The sequence below is a fragment of the Salvelinus alpinus genome, chromosome 11 (genome assembly GCF_045679555.1).
Source record: "Salvelinus alpinus chromosome 11, SLU_Salpinus.1, whole genome shotgun sequence".
Lineage (NCBI taxonomy): Eukaryota > Metazoa > Chordata > Actinopteri > Salmoniformes > Salmonidae > Salvelinus > Salvelinus alpinus.
In genome coordinates this window covers 38,922,629-38,943,323 of record NC_092096.1, presented here as the reverse complement: position 1 = coordinate 38,943,323, position 20,695 = coordinate 38,922,629, and the positions used below count along the sequence as shown (strand labels likewise).

The 20,695-nt window shown below is 49.9% G+C and overlaps 1 protein-coding gene across 2 annotated transcripts in view; it reads left to right on the top strand.

Annotated features, from left to right (window-relative positions):
* LOC139534114 (TBC1 domain family member 22A-like) overlaps window positions 1-20,695 on the top strand; it is a 203,033-nt gene that overhangs the window by 141,135 nt on the left and 41,203 nt on the right. The gene's annotated exons all lie outside the window — the stretch shown is intronic.

The window sequence follows — 20,695 nt, the reverse complement described above, 5'->3', positions numbered from 1 at the left end:
GCAAGAGTTTGCGGTTCAAAAATTGTGGGTGTGGCTGATATGGTTTTGTGCCATCACTGAGGTAACTGGACAATGCTGTGCCACTGTCCCCTATACTGGTGCTGCTGGCAACAAGGGTGACACCTGGTCCTGCCGTGGCTGTGACATTGTTCTCTGAAGTCTCTCTCCCTGGCTCTTTCCCTTTCACCACCCTCACTGACTCAGTCTGTCTCCTAGAAAATAAATAAGGTGTTTGCCGTACTCCTAACTACCGGTACCCAAAACTACACAATTAATCACAACAGCAATACCATTGCCATAAACAAATCTTAGTTTAGTCATCAGTTTAAGTTGAGAGCGGGGGTATCCATGGCATTTTCCAATTATGTCCCTATTTTACAAGTAAAAAAAATTGAGAACCTTTCATAACGTTGCCAAACAAAGACTCAACAAACTTACCTGAGACTCCCTGTCTCTGCCAGTCTGTCCCTGCCTATCTGTCCCCAGCTCTGCTGTCTGTGTGCCATCTGTTGCCTGCTCTGCCTAATGACATCATTGTGAAACATTACCATTAGCATTTCACTTCTTTCTTATGAACATTTTATCAACTCGTCTTTGAGATATTAGGCTACTAGAGTTCTTACTTTGCGTTTTGGTGTACTGAAAAATACTCTGATGTCCGTCTTTTTACTTTTTTCTGCCATTTTTCTACCTGGCTGGCTGGCTGGCTGGCTGGCCGGTCTAGCTGCACACACACACATTTACACAACATATGCTACAACCTTTTCTAATTTTAATATAGTTTGTTTCATATTGGCTGGCTTCCAACAATAGCTGAATTTGTAAAGGTAGCGAGCACCAATTCCGTTTCTGTGGTGTTTGCTATAATCTTAAAAAAAAAAAGTGAAATAAAATCAATTTAAAAAAGTTCACTAGCGACAACTTTGCTTTTGCAACGAGACCATTAAATATATTTAAGACAATGGTATAAGAGAGTGTAGTTCTGTTCAGTTTGGACTTCAGTTTATCGCTAACCTTATCACAGGGACTCTGAAGCACTACAGCTGCATGCTGATCTTGGAATAAACTGACGATAGCAAAGATTCCATCTTTGACGACGCCACATTAATGGAATAGGTACTAGCTAGCTTGCTAGTTAATGTTTGCTTTAGTTTGCGCGCTAGCTCTGCAAATTCAGCTAGTGTGTGAACCCTGCCAACATAAAAATGTAAACATTGCTATGGCGCGATTGACTGGATTAACCTCACGTCAGTTACGTACATTGAGTGCCTTTCGGACAGTAGATACGAACCCTCTATTACCTTGCCAGCTAAAGAACTGGCAGTGGATCAAACCATTGTGAGGCAAAGGGCGGGGTGGTCGCAATCTTTTGAAACTTAAAAAGGCGCTATTAAGTGTCTATAATCAGCACAACTGCTTTCATTGCGTATTATTGAAATGACATAGTTATGTTTACAGTGATAGATTGGGGGGGACAAATCATATTTTTCCCAGGATGGGGGGGTCGTGTCCCCCCCGTCCCCCCTGGGATTTCCGCCTATGGCTGTCTGTACTATAGAACCACGGATGATGGGCTGTGATAAGGAATATCTGTCTAGACTTCATACTTGCTGATATGAGTTTTTGGAGGTTTGAGTGGTGAATGAGTGGAGTTTTTCTAATCAATGGTCGGGCCTGCGGGGAGTGACCGCGACATGAATTAAACCCTGAGTGGTTGACCTTTGGGCTAACTACCTCGGTTGTTCCCCTCAGTTATGACCGTAAGATCACTGCCAACAACCTGTCTACAGGGACCTCTCAATCCTCCACCTGGCTCTTCATCTCCAACCCCCCAATACACACACACAGTATACGCACACACACGTTACGCATACTCGGCACACACATGCGCGCACGCACACGGTACACACGCGAGTCTCACACCCACACACACTCTAATACGTAGCTAAATGGTAAAAAGCTGTGTGTCTTCTCTCTCATTGAGAGAAAATGTCTGCTACTGCAACAGTGATTAAAGACAACCTCTACATGCGGTGTTCTCAGATGTGTGGTTCTGCCATAGTGGGGGCTTATATCCAAGTAGGCTCTACAGTGTAGAATTGATCCCTTCCCCAATCATTTTGAGTAGGAGGAAAACAACTCATAAATGGGGCCATTTTATGTCTGGGCACAAAGGTAATGTACAGTGCCTTCAGAAAGTATTCACACCACTGAACTTTTTCCACATTTTGTTGTGTTACAGCCTCAAATTTAAAATAATTAAATAGAGATTTCGTGTCACTGGCCTCCACACTGTATCCCAACATGTCAACGTGGAATTATGTTTTTAGAAATTCTAAAATTCTAGAAATTCTAATTCTAAAACATTTAAAGCTGAAATGTCTTGAGTCAATAGGTATTCAGCCCCTTTTGTTATGGCAAGCCTAAATAAGTTCAAGAGTAAAAATTAGCTTAACAAGTCACATAATAAGTTGCTTGTACTCACTCTGTGTGCAATAATAGTTAACATTATTTTTTAATGACTACCTCATCTCTGTATCCCACACATAGAATTAGTCCAGTAGTTAATTTCAAACACAGGTTCAACCACCAAGACCAGGGAGGTTTATCAGTGGTTCACAAAGAAGGACACCCATTGGTAATTTTTTTTTTAAAGCAAACATTGAATATCCCTTTGAGCATGGTTAAGTTATTAATTACACTTTGGATGGTCTATCAATACACCCAGTTACTACAAAGATACAGGCATCCTTCCTAACTTAGTTGCTGGTTAGGAAGGAAACCACTCAGAGATTTTACCCTGAGGCCAATGGTGACTTTAAAACAGTTACAGAGTTTAATGGCTGTAATGGGACAAAACTGAGAATGGATCAACAACATTACTAATCCACAATACTAACCAAAATGACAGAGTGAAAAGAAGGAAGCCTGTACAGAATACAACATATTCCAAAACATGAAAAATGTGTAATGTGTAATGCTCATGCTGTTTAATCAGCTTCTTGATATGGCAAACCTGTCAGGTGTATGGATTATCTTGGCAAAAGAGAAATGCTCACTAACAGGGATGTAAAAAAAAATATTTAAAAAATGTGCGTATGGAACATTTCTGGGATCTTTTATTTCAGCTCATGAAACATGGGACCAACGCTTTACATGTTGCGTTTATATTTTTGTTCAGTATAAATAAGTTATTAAATTAATGGCAAGACTTGAAAATGGCTGTCAAGCAATGATCAACAACCAACTTGACAGAGCTTGAAGACTTTTACAAAGAATAATTTGCAAAAATTGTACAATCCAGGTGTACAAAGCTCTTAGACTTACCCAGAAAGACTCTCAGCTGTAATCGCTGCCCAAGGTGCTTCTACAAAGTATTCACTCGGGTGTGAATACATGTAAATGAGATATTTCTGTATTTAATTTTCAATAAATTAGCAAAATGTACACTTTTCTAAAGACATGTTTTCACTTTGTTATTATAGGGTATTGTGTGTAGATGGGTGAGAAATTATATTTAATCATATTTGAAGTCAGGCTGTAACACAACAAAATGTGGAATAAGTCAAGGGGTCTTAATACTTTCTGAAGTCACTGTATGGTTTATATAGTAACCAAATTGAAGACTAGGCACTGAGATTAACTTCGAAGTTTAGGCTGCTGTAGCAAGGTGGAGAAGCGATTATCAATAATTATACAACTTGAAAAAGTATACCATAACGGAGAGTTTAAACAGATTCATTTCCTCAACAAAACCAAACATTTATTGTAATTCAGTCCTTTAACATTTAATAAATTTGCAAAATAGTTGAGAATGACGACGCTCCCCCCCCCCCCCCTTCTCTGGGGGACCTATGACGGTCTGTGTCCCTCCCTCCCCTCCTTTCCTTTCCACATGCTCCTGAGACAGTCTGTGTCACAGTAAAGGCATCAGCATGCTTCAGTGCAGCTGGCGCTTCGCCGAACCGAGCGTGTGCTCCCATATTCTCTTTAAAAGCCTTCGCTTGACAAACAAGAAAAAAGCAGCAATAGTACTGTTTGTCCATATACACTTCCTCAAAATAGTCAGAATGAATCTAAGAAAATTCAAGAAATCTGTCATTAAATTTGACGTTTTTGCCGAAGAGATCTTAGTCGCGCAATTTTACATAATTCTTTTATGAGAAAATGTGCATGAAAACGAGTCGTCTCTCGTTGAATGACAACAAAGACTTCATTGAAGAATCCCTACTGTTGATCAGTCACAGACGAAGGGGCGTAGACTTCGGCCCCAAACTTCAACTTGCCTCCAGAACTTTTTTTGTGTGCCTGAACAGCCGGAAAAAGACTCCCTGTAGTCTAAAACGAACAAAACATCACAAAATCTCCTCATAATACACTATATATACAAAGGTATGTGCATACACCTTCAAACTAGTGGATTTGGCTATTTCAGCCACATATAAAATCGAGCACACAGCCATGCAATCTCCATAGACAAAGTAGAATGGCCTTACTGAAGAGCTCAGTGACTTCCAACGTGGCACTGTCGTAGGATGACAACTTTCCAACAAGTCAGTCCGTCAAATTTCTGCCCTGCTAGAGCTGCCCCAGTCAACTGTAAGTGCTGTTATTGTGAAGTGGAAAAATCTAGGAGTAACAACGGCTAAGCTGCAAAGTGGTAGGCCACATAAGCTCACCGAACAGGACCGTTGAGTGCTGAAGCACGTAGCGTGTAAAAAATAATCTGTCCTCGGTTGCAACATTTACATTTACATTTAAGTCATTTAGCAGACGCTCTTATCCAGAGCGACTTACAAATTGGTGCATTCACCTTATGATATCCAGTGGAACAACCACTTTACAATAGTGCATCTAACTCTTTTAAGGGGGGGGGGGGGGGGGTTAGAAGGATTACTTTATCCTATCCTAGGTATTCCTTAAAGAGGTGGGGTTTCAGGTGTCTCCGGAAGGTGGTGATTGACTCCGCTGACCTGGCGTCGTGAGGGAGTTTGTTCCACCATTGGGGTGCCAGAGCAGCGAACAGTTTTGACTGGGCTGAGCGGGAACTGTACTTCCTCAGAGGTAGGGAGGCGAGCAGGCCAGAGGTGGATGAACGCAGTGCCCTTGTTTGGGTGTGCAACACTCACTACTGAGTTCCAAACTGCCTCTGGAAGCAACGTCAACACAATAACTTGTCGTCGGGAGCTTCATGAAATATGTTTCCTTTGCTAAGCGTCAGCTGGAGTTGTGTAAAGCTAGCCGCTATTGGACTCTTGAGCAGTGAAAATATGTTGAGTGATGAAACATGCTTCACCATCTGGCAGTCCGACGGACAAATCTGGGTTTGACGGATGCCAGGAGAACGCTACCTGCCCCAATGCATAGTGCCAACTGTAAAGTTTGGTGGAGGAATAATGGTCTGGAGCTGTTTTTCATGATGTGGTTCCAATGAAGGGGAAATCTTAACGCTTCAGCATACAATGACATTCTAGACAATTCTGTGCTGCCAACTTTGTGGCAACAGTTTGGGGAAGGCGCTTTCCTGTTTCAGCATGAAAATTCCCCCATGCACAAAGCAAGGTCCATACCGAAATGGTTTGCCATTCGGTGCGGAAGAACTTGACTGGCCAGCACGGAGCCTTGAACTTAAACCCCATCGAACACCTTTGAAATAGATTGGAATGCCGACTGCGAGTCAGGCCTAATCTCCCAACATCAGTGCCCGACCTTACTAATGCTCTTGTGGCTGAATGGAAGCAAGTCCCTGAAGCAATGTTTCAACGTGTAGTGGAAAGCCTTCCCAGAAGAGTGGAGGCTGTTATAGCTGCAAAGGGGGGACCAACTCCTTTTTAATGCCCATGATTTTGTAATGAGATGTTCGATGAGCAGGTGTCCACACACTTTTGGTAATGTAGTGTATATGCACAAACTCTATCGAACTGTTTCAACTGGGAAGCATGCGGACGCCTTAACTCACCTAAATTAAATCTCAGTAGTGTCCGAATTAGCCCACTTTCACACATAAATATTTAATCTCCTGCTGAGATATAATCTCCTGCTGAGATATAATCTCCTGCTAAATATATATGGCCTTTTGACAACACAGCAGCACCTCACTGTCTTTGTCTGTTGCTCTCACTGGGGCATGTTTGTCTTGGAGACCTCTCCTTTCTCTTCTTCTCGCCTCTTCTCTTCCTTTATGCCTCCCCTACATTCTCCATCAGACTGGGAAGGTTTATACTGTATTTACCAAGGCTGCTCTCGACATGCTTCCAAAGGTAAATTCGGTCACACAAGGTTCAGAGGGGATTTCTTTACATTAGTGGTTATTGTGTCAGGAGGAGGACATAGTTCTACCTTCCAAACTTGAGAGTCTGTACACGTATGAGTACACGTATACTTCTTGTGTTGTGAAGGTGAGATTTTGGGGAGGTTGGCTTTGTTTCCAAGCCTGTAGAATGTAGGCTGTAGAATGCCACGTATAGAATGTTCTCCATCGAGTGGCAGCATAAGTGTGCTGTTGCGCAGTTGGTGCTTGTTTTCATGAACGCCAGAGAAAAGTGCAAAGCAATGTCAGAGCATATGTAGTTATTGGTTAGGCGTGTGTGTGTGTGTGTGTGTGTGTGTGTGTGTGTGTGTGTGTGTGTGTGTGTGTGTGTGTGTGTGTGTGTGTGTGTGTGTGTGTGTGTGTGTGTGTGTGTGTGTGTGTGTGTGTGTGTGTGTGTGTGTGTGAGACGCTGAGCCTTAACAGGCTTGTATTGTGCCATTAGAGCAGCAGTATGTCAGGGGAGGGTTTAACCTGTGTTGAAATTCTCTCTCTGCAGTCACCCCATCTGCTCCCTCCACGCTGCCCTCCAACACATCCTCCATATGTAATGCCATGTGTCCGTATGCACTCACAAGACATTCTAATTCATTATCATTGCCTGCTTTAGTTGCTTTGTAAATGACTTACATATGCGTGTAAATTACACAGTCTAACCACGTCCACGTGGGATTATTCGATTTGTATCAGGTTGGTATTAGCCATGCCATGACTGCCGTGCCACCATGTGCGTTTGTGGCATGACTGCCATGCCGTGTGCTGTGGCCTTATTATACAGTGTAGTCATTGGTTGGGTCCTGTATCCGCTCTCACAGGTAGTTACTGTGGACAGACCTGGAGGTGGAAACGCCTGCAGCCAGCCCTAGGGCTATTCCCATGTGTGTCAGTGTGTGTGTGTGTGTGTGTGTCGCGTTAATGCAGGCAGGATCAGGGCATGGTATGTACAGCCCTTAGGGGTTCTGCTGGTGACCGCTGAAGTACGGTGGTGGTTCTGCCACACATCACAGGTCAAATGTCAAACAGGCGACAGAATGCAGCGGCCCTCCACAGCTGTTCACACAGAGAAGTTCAAGTGTGAATTACCATTGTATTACCAATGTGACTGGCAAGACTGAAATAGAGTAAATATGACTTTTGAAGGTGGGCTACCATTTGATTGTGTGTGCGTGCGCCAGAGAGAAAGACGAAGTGTGTGTTTGCATGTAATGGATGTTCATTCATTGCTTCTTCTCATACCCCTACCACACACCCACCCAAACCACTGTTCCTAAAATCCCTCACACACACATTCACACTGTTCCCACCCTTCCTTCCCTCCACGCTCCACTCGTCCCTGACAGAGGGGTGTCCAAATTATCCTTGTTGCAACAGAGCATGAAATTAGCAAGTGGCTCTGTGTGAATGCATTAGCAAGGGGGTGTTAAGGAGCAGAAAGCCTCCCCCCCTTTTGTGTAACCAGGAAGACAGAAACACGGTATGCATGGTGCAGAATGTGTGCCGCTACATAGGTCTGGGAGTTGCCAGGGACCTGACAATACGATATTATCACAATATTTAGGTGCCGATACGACATGCATTTGCGATTCTCATGATTCTATATGTATTGCAATTCCATTTTCCCAAAATATTTCTCACCACATGTCCGCTGCAGAGGAACAAGCGAGAGCCATGAGAAAACGATTTTTGCTCAGTCGTGGAAATAAGTGCTGAAAACAAATTGGCTCTCTAATTTAAAAAGGAGAACAAGCCATGAAGGAAAAATACTGGAGTTTTGGTACAATAATGTCAAAACGATACGATATATCGTCAAAAATAGTATCCTGATATGTAACTGTATACATTTTTGCCCCCGTCACTACTGCTACACCGCTTCATTGTAAAGAGCCCTAAGGCAGAGAGGTAGATTCCCTTCTCTAGAACTATGCTGTGCAGGCTTACGTGTGTTGTTGTCGGGCAACACTTTTTGTGGAAGGTATCATATAGGCCTATTTGGCAGGGAAACTGTGAAGCGAGCTGTAGCCTATTGCTTGTTTCTGTTTGTTTTACATAATTTAATAAATGACCTAATGTTGTCCGTTTGCGGCTTTTCATGAAATCATGCGTACCTGTTCTTTATATGGCCAGAAACGACTTTGTTCATATGGGCAGAAGATAGTTAGGTTTAGGCAGAACTGTGCTAGCTGTTGGAATGGTTCACAGCATATCTGCCCTCCAATAGAAGCTTCCCCTAAAGTAAATTACTAAAATTACAGTATATAATTACTGCTGTCTTTACAAAAATATATTCTATCCTTCAAAACACGACACCAGAGAGCATGATTTTTGCCACAGATTATCATTAGCTTATTTTTCGAAAATAGCTGCAGATTCTTTTAAATCACGAGGCCAGGGCATTTCCTAATGTCGGGAGGCGCGCAAATTGGGCACCGCGCATAACATGTCAAATAGAGGATTGTTGATTTGCGGCTGTCAGTGAAATGCATCTAAAATAGGCCGAGGCCTATCGTAATATTTCAAAATACAATCGCTGGAAAAACACAAAAGAGAGGAGACAAAGATAGGACCTGTCTTTAGTTAGGCTATACACATTCTCAACTCGCAATAGGCTATTTATTAAGCGAACAGTAGCTTATCTCATTGGGAGAGCATCAGCCATATCCCAGGTGAGTGCGCATATTCACTGTCTTTATCATTGGGTGAGTCCGTGCTCCTGAACAGTTTTTTTAGGGCAATTACCTATTCCAGGCTTGATGGACGTCAACGCCTACAATATGTGTCTCCCCTTTTCATGGGCCTCGATGAGATGGATGCATTCATGACAATGCCGGTCTCAGTTTTTCAGTGTCAGCAGAGTAGCCTACCCTGTCATTTTTGCGTATTAAAAAGGCTGCTATTTTCTCCAGTCGTGGAGAGTAAAGTGTCGTAGAATTGCGTGAAATATCCTGCAAACAGTGAGTCAGTTATATTACTAGCCGAATTGATGGACGATCCGATCTACTCATCACATTAGGAATAGTACACTGTCTTACATTAGTCTGCAAATGCGATGATAGACGCATGGCATACTTATCATTAAAGATAAAACAAAACAACACATTTTTGTAGTTGTTGCTTCCCCGAACTTGAAACTCATGCGCTGCCAATGGCACTACTCTTACTTAAAATGAGAGTGTTATCTTTGGCAATGGTATAGCCAACATTTGTCTGTTCGGATTTTCCTTTCTTTATTTTCCTATATTTTGGTTGCCTATATTGTCAGAGAAGGCTGTAGTGTTTTACCTTATTACGTTATGTCTATCCAGAGAGAAGGAGAGAGAGAATGACAGATGGAGACTGCAGGGCTTAAAGAGAGAGGTAATGAGAGAGATGGAGAGAGCGCAACAGAGATATTGAGGGAGATTGAGTGAGGACGAGAGAGTGTATACCTCTGCAGGGCACAGGAACGGCAAAATGATCCTCGGGGATGTGGCCCCAGCCCCTTTACCCCTCCCCTCCAGGCCCCCAGGGGCCTCCTAATGATTGGCTGATTGGTGAGACAGAGAGCCAATCCCCAGCAGGCACAGACAGGGTTAGAGGTGGGGTCAGCCACACGGCCCCAAGCATCAATACTTAATCTGTTCTGCTCTCTATAAAAAAACAGAACTCTGCCGCTTCGGTCACTCCATCTCTCTATACCTCTCCTCCTCTGCACCGCTCTCTCCATCTTTCTCGTCCTCTCTCCTCCTCTACACCGTTCTCTCTTTCACTCTATCCCTCTCCTCCACGGCCCTGTTCGCTTCATCCCTCTGTCTCTCTATCCTTTTTTTCCCTATGCTGTAGACATACAAACACACTGACAAGCTGTGTCGGGATCCATTCAGGACTGAGCTTTCACGTGTGAGGACACACACTGACACACAGAGCCCAACACACACCGTAAACACCTTGCTGTGCTTTCACACTGCTCTGGTCTGCAGTATGCTGCAGCATTTCGCCAAGTGCTAACCCCCCTGTGTGTGAAGTGTTGCTGCTGAACTGACTCCGCACGCACAAACACACACACGCACACACACACACACACATCCTTCCCATGGATGTCCTCTGTCTCCCTCAGGATACAGCAACAGGCCTTTTGTAGATTTGTTTTCTCAGCAGGAGTTTTTCCTCACACACAGGCACACACACACACATCACCCACTACCTCAACGCTCCTGGCTACTCTCACCTTCAGGGTTTGAATCCTGCGTATCAGTTTTCCACAAAGAGGTTTAGTCCCACATCAAACAGGACTAGTTAAGGTTGAGATGAGAGACAGACAGCTTGCGATGCAGTTTGGAGCGCCTGACTCCCTGACTCTGCACCTCTCTCCTCTGATCACATAGAGTACCTCAGTACTGTACACCATGTCTGCAGGTCAGGCCCACTCAGGCAAACCCATGCCTGTCTTCTCCAATACTGTGACTCTGACACCGGGACTGGCACCAGGAATAACAATAGGGAAGGAGATGGAAGTCTGGAAGCATACGGCACACTATCGAGAAACTTACAGTCAGTAATTATCAGAGGGTGTACTGTAGTCTTTTAGTGTGAAGACTTATATGGAGGATGAGGTACTCTGTATGAAGGGCTGAGGGTGGAAGATAGAGTTGAATGGGGGGATATTGAGAGAGAGAGAGAGATGAGATTATAGACTCTGAGAAATGTTGGAGAAACATGGGGCTGAGGTAATCACAAGCGATTGGTGATCACTCTCTCACTCCCAGAAGTCCCTCTGTTAATAAAGTGTGTGTCTGTGTGTGTGTGCGCGCGCGACTGACTCCTACCCATCAGCTGGTCAGATTAAAGCCGTGAGGGTAGACCAATAGGCAATCATCAGCAAGACCATAACTCACTCTGCAAAACACTTCACTCTCTCTCTCTCTCTCTCTCTCTCTCTCTCTCTCTCTCTCTCTCTCTCTCTCTCTCTCTCTCTCTCTCTCTCTCTCTCTCTCTCTCTCTCTCTCTCTCTCTCTCTCTCTCTCTCTCTCTCTCTCTCTCTCTCTCTCTCTCTCTCTCTCTCTCTCTCTCTCTCTCTCTCTCTCTCTCTCTCTCTCTCTCTCTCTCTCTCTCTCTCTCTTACTCACTCCCTTTATCTCTGTATCTCTGTTTTTCTTCCTTCGCTCTGTAAGTTTATCTGTTTATCTCTTTATGCCTCAGTCTACGGTCTCTCTCTCTCGGTCTCTCTACTACTCCGCCCTCTACCCTCTCTGCCTGTCCCCTGCCTGAGTGATTGACAGTGGAGATGAGGTGTGTGTTCTGCCATGTCTTAGCTCTCTCTCTTCCCTCTCTCCCTCTGTTTTCTAATTCCACCACTCCTCCTCCATCTTCATCTCTCCTTCTCGAGAAGGTGATTCCCAGTCATATTAGCGTTTTATGCAAGACCTTTCTCCCAATCTAGCCTACATTCCACGCTACATGTATTGGCTAGTCTAAACGGCATAAGACTTATTTAACAGACATGTCCTTATTGTAATGTGAGTGGAGAGGTCTTGTACTTCGTGTTCATTAGCAGGCATGTTAAAGCAGATATAATTGGGCAGCTTGGCTCACTCCAACATATCCTGCTCTGACCGCGTGGCAGAGGACTGCCATAGTGGCACATGCAGCGTCTTAATGCGTCCCTCTTTTCTCTTTAGTGTGTGCGTGTAGGCGTGCATGTGTAGGATAAGTGTCCTTGTAGTGAGGCGTCTTTGTGGCCCTCTTACATCTTTAAACAGGTTGCGCTGAAGAGGGCCTGGCACACATAGAGAGGGAGAGAGGGAGAGAGGCTGAGGGGAAGAGGGGCTGAGATAGGCTGAGGGGGAGAGAGGCTGAGGGGGAGAGAGGCTGAGGGGAGAGAGACAGAGGGGCTGAAGGGAGGGACAGAGGGTGGCTGAGGGAGGGACAGAGGGTGGCTGAGGGAGGGACAGAGGGAGGGGCTGAGGGAGGGACAGAGAGGGGCTGAGGGAGGGACAGAGAGGGGCTGAGGGAGTGAGAGAGAGGGGCTGAGGGAGTGAGAGAGAGGGGCTGAGGGAGTGAGAGAGAGGGGCTGAGGGAGTGAGAGAGAGGGGCTGAGGGAGTGAGAGAGAGGGGCTGAGGGAGTGAGAGAGCGGGGCTGAGGGAGAGCGGGGCTGAGGGAGAGAGAGAGCGGGGCTGAGGGAGAGAGAGAGCGGGGCTGAGGGAGAGAGAGAGTGCGGGGCTGAGAGAGAGAGAGAGAGAAATGGGCTGAGAGAGAGAGAGAGAGAGAGAAATGGGCTGAGAGAGGGAGAGAGAGAAATGGGCTGAGAGAGAGAAATGGGCTGAGAGAGAGAGAGAAATGGGCTGAGAGAGGGAGAGAGAGAAATGGGCTGAGAGAGAGAAATGGGCTGAGAGAGAGATAGAGAGAGAGAAAAGAGCTGAGAGGGAGAGAGAAAAGGGCTGAGAGAGAGAGAGAGAGAGATGGGCTGAAAGAGAGAGGAGCTGAGAGAGAGGAAAAAGAGGAGAGAGAGTGACTGAGAGGGAAGAAGAGGAGAGAGAGTGGCTGAGAGGGAAGAAGGGGAGGGAGTCAAAGAGAGAGTGGCTGAAAGGGAAGAAGAAAAGGGAGGGAGGGAGGGAGAGAGGCTGAGAGGAAAGAACAAGAAGAGGGAGGGATAGGCTGAGAGGGAGAGGAGAGAGAGACAGAGCGGCTGAGGGAGGGACAGAGGGGCTGAGGGAGGGACAGAGGGGCTGAGGGAGGGGCTGAGGGAGGGACAGAGGGGCTGAGGGAGGGACAGAGGGGCTGAGGGAGGGACAGAGGGGCTGAGGGAGGGACAGAGGGGCTGAGGGAGGGACAGCGGGGCTGAGGGAGGGACAGCGGGGCTGAGGGAGGGACAGCGGGGCTGAGGGAGGGACAGTGGGGAGGGACAGCGGGGAGGGACAGCGAGGGGCTGAGGGGGGGACAGCGAGGGGCTGAGGGAGGGACAGAGAGGGGCTGAGGGAGGGACAGAGAGGGGCTGAGGGAGGGACAGAGAGGCTGAGGGAGAGAGAGAGAGGGGCTGAGGGAGAGAGAGAGAGGGGCTGAGGGAGAGAGAGAGAGGGGCTGAGAGAGAGAGAAATGGGCTGAGAGGGAGAGAGAGAAAGAAAGAGGAGCTGAGAGAGGAAAAAGAGGAGAGCGAGTGGCTGAGAGGGAAGAAGAGGACGGAGTCAAAGAGAGAGTGGCTGAAAGGGAAGAAGAAGAGGGGGGGGTGGAGGGAGAGAGGCTGAGAGGGAAGAAGAAGAAGAAGAGGGAGGGATAGGCTGAGAGGGAGAGGAGAGAGAGATGGGCTGAAAGAGAGAGGAGCTGAGAGAGAGGAAAAAGAGTGACTGAGAGGGAAGAAGAGGAGAGAGAGTGGCTGAGAGGGAAGAAGGGGAGGGAGTCAAAGAGAGAGTGGCTGAAAGGGAAGAAGAATAGGGAGGGAGGGAGGGAGAGAGGCTGAGAGGAAAGAACAAGAAGAGGGAGGGATAGGCTGAGAGGGAGAGGAGAGAGAGAGACAGAGCGGCTGAGGGAGGGCTGAGGGAGGGGCTGAGGGAGGGACAGAGGGGCTGAGGGAGGGACAGAGGGGCTGAGGGAGGGACAGAGGGGCTGAGGGAGGGACAGAGGGGCTGAGGGAGGGACAGCGGGGCTGAGGGAGGGACAGCGGGGCTGAGGGAGGGACAGCGGGGAGGGACAGCGGGGAGGGACAGCGAGGGGCTGAGGGGGGGACAGCGAGGGGCTGAGGGAGGGACAGAGAGGGGCTGAGGGAGGGACAGAGAGGAGCTGAGGGAGGGACAGAGAGGAGCTGAGGGAGGGACAGAGAGGGGCTGAGGGAGGGACAGAGAGGGGCTGAGGGAGGGAGAGAGGGGCTGAGGGAGAGAGAGAGAGGGGCTGAGGGAGGGAGAGAGAGGGGCTGAGGGAGAGAGAGAGAAAGGGGCTGAGAGAGAGAGAAATGGGCTGAGAGAGAGAGAGAGAGAGAGAAAGAAAGAGGAGCTGAGAGAGGAAAAAGAGGAGAGCGAGTGGCTGAGAGGGAAGAAGAGGACGGAGTCAAAGAGAGAGTGGCTGAAAGGGAAGAAGAAGAGGGGGGGTGGAGGGAGAGAGGCTGAGAGGGAAGAAGAAGAAGAGGGAGGGTGAGGCTGAGAGGGAAGAGGAGGGAGAGCCTGAGAGGGAAGAAGAGAGAGCCTGAGAGGGAAGGAGAGAGGAGTGTCTGAGAGGGGAGGAGAGAGAGAGTTGCTGAGAGAGAGAGTTGCTGCGAGAGAGAGGCTGAGAGAGGGCGAGAAGCTGAGAGGGAGAGAGGCTGAGAGGGCAGAGGCTGAGGCTGTGAGACACTGTGGCTGAGAGAGAGAAGAGGAGAGAGTGAGAGAGAGGCTGAGAGGGAAGAAGAAGAGAGAGTGGTTGAGAGGGAAGAAGAGAGAGGCTGAGCGAGCGAGAGGGAGGCTGAGCGAGCGATAGGGAGGCTGAGCGAGCGATAGGGAGGCTGAGCGAGCGAGAGGGAGGCTGAGCGAGCGAGAGAGAGAGGGAGGCTGAGCGAGAGAGAGAGAGGGGCTGAGCGAGAGAGAGAGGGAGGCTGAGCGAGAGAGAGAGATATGGAGGCTGAGAGAGATAGGGAGGCTGAGCGAGAGAGAGAGAGATAGGGAGGCTGAGAGAGAGAGAGGGAGGCTGAGCGAGGGAGAGGGAGGCTGAGAGGGAGAGGGAGGCTGAGCGACAGAGAGAGAGGGAGGCTGAGCGACAGAGAGAGAGGGAGGCTGAGCGAGAGAGAGAGAGAGGGAGATTGAGCGAGAGAGGGAGATTGAGCGAGAGAGAGAGGGAGGCTGAGAGAGAGAGGGAGGCTGAGCGAGTGAGGGAGGCTGAGCGAGAGAGAGAGAGAGGGAGGCTGAGCGAGAGAGAGAGAGGGAGGCTGAGCGAGAGAGAGAGAGAGGGAGTCTGAGCGAGAGAGAGAGAGGGAGGCTGAGCGAGAGAGAGAGAGAGAGGGAGGTGGAGCGAGAGAGAGAGAGGGAGGTGGAGCGAGAGAGAGAGAGAGAGAGGGAGGCTGAGCGAGAGAGAGAGAGAGAGGGAGGCTGAGCTAGAGAGAGAGGGGGAGGCTGAGCGAGAGAGAGAGAGGGAGGCTGAGCGAGAGAGAGAGAGGGAGGCTGAGCGAGAGAGAGAGAGGGAGGCTGAGCGAGAGAGAGAGAGGGAGGCTGAGCTAGAGAGAGAGGGGGAGGCTGAGCGAGAGAGAGGGAGGCTGAGCGAGAGAGAGGGAGGCTGAGCGAGAGAGAGAGGGAGGCTGAGCGAGAGAGAGAGGGAGGCTGAGCGAGAGAGAGAGAGGGAGGCTGAGCGAGAGAGAGAGAGGGAGGCTGATTGAGAGAGAGAGAGGGAGGCTGATTGAGAGAGAGAGAGGGAGGCTGATTGAGAGAGAGAGAGGGAGGCTGATTGAGAGAGAGAGAGGGAGGCTGATTGAGAGAGAGAGAGGGAGGCTGATTGAGAGAGAGAGAGGGAGGCTGATTGAGAGAGAGAGAGGGAGGCTGATTGAGAGAGAGAAAGGGAGGTTGATTGAGAGAGAGAGAGGGAGGTTGATTGAGAGAGAGAGAGGGAGGCTGATTGAGAGAGAGAGAGGGAGGCTGATTGAGAGAGAGAGAGGGAGGCTGATTGAGAGAGAGAGAGGGAGGCTGATTGAGAGAGAGAGAGGGAGGCTGATTGAGAGAGAGAGAGGGAGGCTGATTGAGAGAGAGAGAGAGAGAGAGGGAGGCTGATTGAGAGAGAGAGAGGGAGGCTGATTGAGAGAGAAAGAGAGAGGGAGGCTGATTGAGAGAGAGAGAGAGAGAGGGAGGCTGATTGAGAGAGAGAGAGAGAGGGAGGCTGATTGAGAGAGAGAGAGAGGGAGGCTGATTGAGAGAGAGAGAGAGAGAGAGAGGGAGGCTGATTGAGAGAGAGAGAGAGAGGGAGGCTGATTGAGAGAGAGAGAGAGAGGGAGGCTGATTGAGAGAGAGAGAGAGGGAGGCTGATTGAGAGAGAGAGAGAGAGAGGGAGGCTGATTGAGAGAGAGAGAGAGAGAGAGGGAGGCTGATTGAGAGAGAGAGAGAGAGAGAGGGGAGGCTGATTGAGAGAGAGAGAGAGAGGGAGGCTGATTGAGAGAGAGAGAGAGAGGGAGGCTGATTGAGAGAGAGAGAGAGGGAGGCTGATTGAGAGAGAGAGAGAGGGAGGCTGATTGAGAGAGAGAGAGAGAGGGAGGCTGATTGAGAGAGAGAGAGAGAGGGAGGCTGATTGAGAGAGAGAGAGGGAGGCTGATTGAGAGAGAGAGGGAGGCTGATTGAGAGAGAGAAAGGGAGGCTGATTGAGAGAGAGAGAGGGAGGCTGATTGAGAGAGAGAGAGGGAGGCTGATTGAGAGAGAGAGAGGGAGGCTGATTGAGAGAGGGAGGCTGATTGAGAGAGAGAGAGGGTGGCTGATTGAGAGAGAGAGGGGGAGGCTGATTGAGAGAGAGAGAGGGAGGCTGATTGAGAGAGAGAGAGAGGGAGGCTGATTGAGAGAGAGAAAGGGAGGCTGATTGAGAGAGAGAAAGGGAGGCTGATTGAGAGAGAGAGAGGGAGGCTGATTGAGAGAGAGAGGGAGGCTGATTGAGAGAGAGAGAGGGAGGCTGATTGAGAGAGAGAGAGGGAGGCTGATTGAGAGAGAGAGAGGGAGGCTGATTGAGAGAGAGAGAGAGAGGGAGGCTGATTGAGAGAGAGATAGAGATGGAGGCTGATTGAGAGAGAGAGAGGGAGGCTGATTGATAGAGAGAGAGGGAGGCTGATTGAGAGAGAGAGAGGGAGGCTGATTGAGAGAGAGAGAGGGAGGCTGATTGAGAGAGAGAGAGGGAGGCTGATTGAGAGAGAGAGAGGGAGGCTGATTGAGAGAGAGAGAGGGAGGCTGATCGAGAGAGAGAGAGGGAGGCTGATCGAGAGAGAGAGAGGGAGGCTGATCGAGAGAGAGAGAGGGAGGCTGATCGAGAGAGAGAGAGGGAGGCTGAGCGAGAGAGAGAGAGAGAAAGAGGGAGGCTGAGCGAGAGAGAGAGATAGGGAGGCTGAGAGAGAGAGAGAGAGATAGGGAGGCTGAGAGAGAGAGAGGGAGGCTGAGCGAGGGAGAGGGAGGCTGAGAGGGAGAGGGAGGCTGAGCGACAGAGAGAGAGAGAGGGAGGCTGAGCGAGAGAGAGAGAGAGGGAGATTGAGCGAGAGAGAGAGGGAGATTGAGCGAGAGAGAGAGGGAGGCTGAGCGAGCGAGAGAGAGGGAGGCTGAGCGAGAGAGGGAGAGGGAGGCTGAGCGAGAGAGAGAGAGAGAAAGAGGGAGGCTGAGCGAGAGAGAGAGATAGGGAGGCTGAGAGAGAGAGAGAGAGATAGGGAGGCTGAGAGAGAGAGAGGGAGGCTGAGCGAGGGAGAGGGAGGCTGAGAGGGAGAGGGAGGCTGAGCGACAGAGAGAGAGAGAGGGAGGCTGAGCGAGAGAGAGAGAGAGGGAGATTGAGCGAGAGAGAGAGGGAGATTGAGCGAGAGAGAGAGGGAGGCTGAGCGAGCGAGAGAGAGGGAGGCTGAGCGAGAGAGGGATGCTGAGCGAGAGAGAGAGAGGGAGGCTGAGCGAGAGAGAGAGAGAGAGAGAGGCTGAGCGAGAGAGAGAGAGGGAGGCTGAGCGAGAGAGGGAGGCTGAGCGAGAGAGAGAGAGAGAGAGAGGCTGAGCGAGAGAGAGAGAGGGAGGCTGAGCGAGAGAGAGAGGGAGGCTGAGCGAGAGAGAGAGAGAGGGAGGCTGAGCGAGAGAGAGAGAGAGGGAGGCTGAGCGAGAGATAGAGGGATGCTGAGCTAGAGAGAGAGGGGGAGGCTGAGCGAGAGAGAGAGAGGGAGGCTGAGCGAGAGAGAGAGAGGGAGGCTGATTGAGAGAGAGAGAGGGAGGCTGATTGAGAGAGAGAGAGGGAGGCTGATTGAGAGAGATAGAGGGAGGCTGATTGAGGGAGAGAGAGGGAGTTGATTGAGAGAGAGAGAGGGAGGCTGATTGAGAGAGAGAGAGGGAGGCTGATTGAGAGAGAGAGAGGGAGGCTGATTGAGAGAGAGAGAGGGAGGCTGATTGAGAGAGAGAGAGTGAGGCTGATTGAGAGAGAGAGAGGGAGGCTGATTGAGAGAGAGAGAGAGAGGGAGGCTGATTGAGAGAGAGAGAGAGAGGCTGATTGAGAGAGAGAGAGAGAGAGAGAGAGGGAGGCTGATTGAGAGAGAGAGAGAGAGGGAGGCTGATTGAGAGAGAGAGAGGGAGGCTGATTGAGAGAGAGAGAGAGAGGGAGGCTGATTGAGAGAGAGAGAGAGGGAGGCTGATTGAGAGAGAGAGAGAGGGAGGCTGATTGAGAGAGAGAGAGAGAGGGAGGCTGATTGAGAGAGAGAGAGAGGGAGGCTGATTGAGAGAGAGAGGGAGGCTGATTGAGAGAGAGGGAGGGAGGCTGATTTAGAGAGAGAGAGGGAGGCTGATTGAGAGAGAGAGAGAGAGGGAGGCTGATTGAGAGAGAGAGAGAGAGAGAGGGAGGCTGATTGAGAGAGAGAGAGAGAGGGAGGCTGATTGAGAGAGAGAGAGGGAGGCTGATTGAGAGAGAGAGAGGAAGGCTGATTGAGAGAGAGAGAGGGAGGCTGATTGAGAGAGAGAGAGGGAGGCTGATTGAGAGAGAGGGAGGCTGATTGAGAGAGAGAGAGGGAGGCTGATTGAGAGAGAGAGAGGGAGGCTGATTGAGAGAGAGAGAGGGAGGCTGATTGAGAGAGAGAGAGGGAGGCTGATTGAGAGAGAGAGAGGGAGGCTGATTGAGAGAGAGAGAGGGAGGCTGATTGAGAGAGAGAGAGGGAGGCTGATTGAGAGAGAGAGAGGGAGGCTGATTGAGAGAGAGGGAGGCTGATTGAGAGAGAGAGTGGGAGGCTGATTGAGAGAGAGAGAGGGAGGCTGATTGAGAGAGAGAGAGGGAGGCTGATTGAGAGAGAGAGAGGGAGGCTGATTGAGAGAGAGAGAGGGAGGCTGATTGAGAGAGAGAGAGGGAGGCTGATTGAGAGAGAGAGAGGGAGGCTGATTGAGAGAGAGAGAGGGAGGCTGATTGAGAGAGAGAGAGGGAGGCTGATTGAGAGAGAGAGAGGGAGGCTGATTGAGAGAGAGAGAGGGAGGCTGATTGAGAGAGAGAGAGAGGGAGGCTGATTGAGAGAGAGATAGAGATGGAGGCTGATTGAGAGAGGGAGGCTGATTGATAGAGAGAGAGGGAGGCTGATTGAGAGAGAGAGAGGGAGGCTGATTGAGAGAGAGAGAGGGAGGCTGATTGAGAGAGAGAGAGGGAGGCTGATTGAGAGAGAGAGAGGGAGGCTGATCGAGAGAGAGAGAGGGAGGCTGAGCGAGAGAGAGAGAGAGAAAGAGGGAGGCTGAGCGAGAGAGAGAGATAGGGAGGCTGAGCGAGAGAGAGAGAGATAGGGAGGCTGAGAGAGAGAGAGGGAGGCTGAGCGAGGGAGAGGGAGGCTGAGAGGGAGAGGGAGGCTGAGCGACAGAGAGAGAGAGAGGGAGGCTGAGCGAGAGAGAGAGAGAGGGAGATTGAGCGAGAGAGAGAGGGAGGCTGAGCGAGCGAGAGAGAGAGGGAGGCTGAGCGAGCGAGAGAGAGGGAGGCTGAGCGAGAGAGGGAGGCTGAGCGAGAGAGAGGGAGGGAGGCTGAGCGAGAGAGAGAGAGGGAGGCTGAGCGAGAGAGAGAGAGAGAGAGAGGCTGAGCGAGAGAGAGAGAGGGAGGCTGAGCGAGAGAGGGAGGATGAGCGAGAGAGAGAGAGAGAGAGAGGCTGAGCGAGAGAGAGAGAGGGAGGCGGAGCGAGAGAGAGAGGGAGGCTGAGAGAGAGAGAGAGAGAGGGAGGCTGAGCGAGAGAGAGAGAGAGGGAGGCTGAGCGAGAGATAGAGGGAGGCTGAGCTAGAGAGAGAGGGGGAGGCTGAGCGAGAGAGAGAGAGGGAGGCTGAGCGAGAGAGAGAGAGGGAGGCTGATTGAGAGAGAGAGAGGGAGGCTGATTGAGAGAGAGAGAGGGAGGCTGATTGAGGGAGAGAGAGGGAGTTGATTGAGAGAGAGAGAGGGAGGCTGATTGAGAGAGAGAGAGGGAGGCTGATTGAGAGAGAGAGAGGGAGGCTGATTGAGAGAGAGAGAGAGGGAGGCTGATTGAGAGAGAGAGAGGGAGGCTGATTGAGAGAGAGAGAGTGAGGCTGATTGAGAGAGAGAGAGGGAGGCTGATTGAGAGAGAGAGAGAGGGAGGCTGATTGAGAGAGAGAGAGAGAGGGAGGCTGATTGAGAGAGAGAGAGAGAGGGAGGCTGATTGAGAGAGAGAGAGAGAGGCTGATTGAGAGAGAGAGAGAGGGAGGCTGATTGAGAGAGAGAGAGAGAGGGAGGCTGAGGCTGAGAGAGAGAGAGAGAGAGAGAGAGGGAGGCTGATTGAG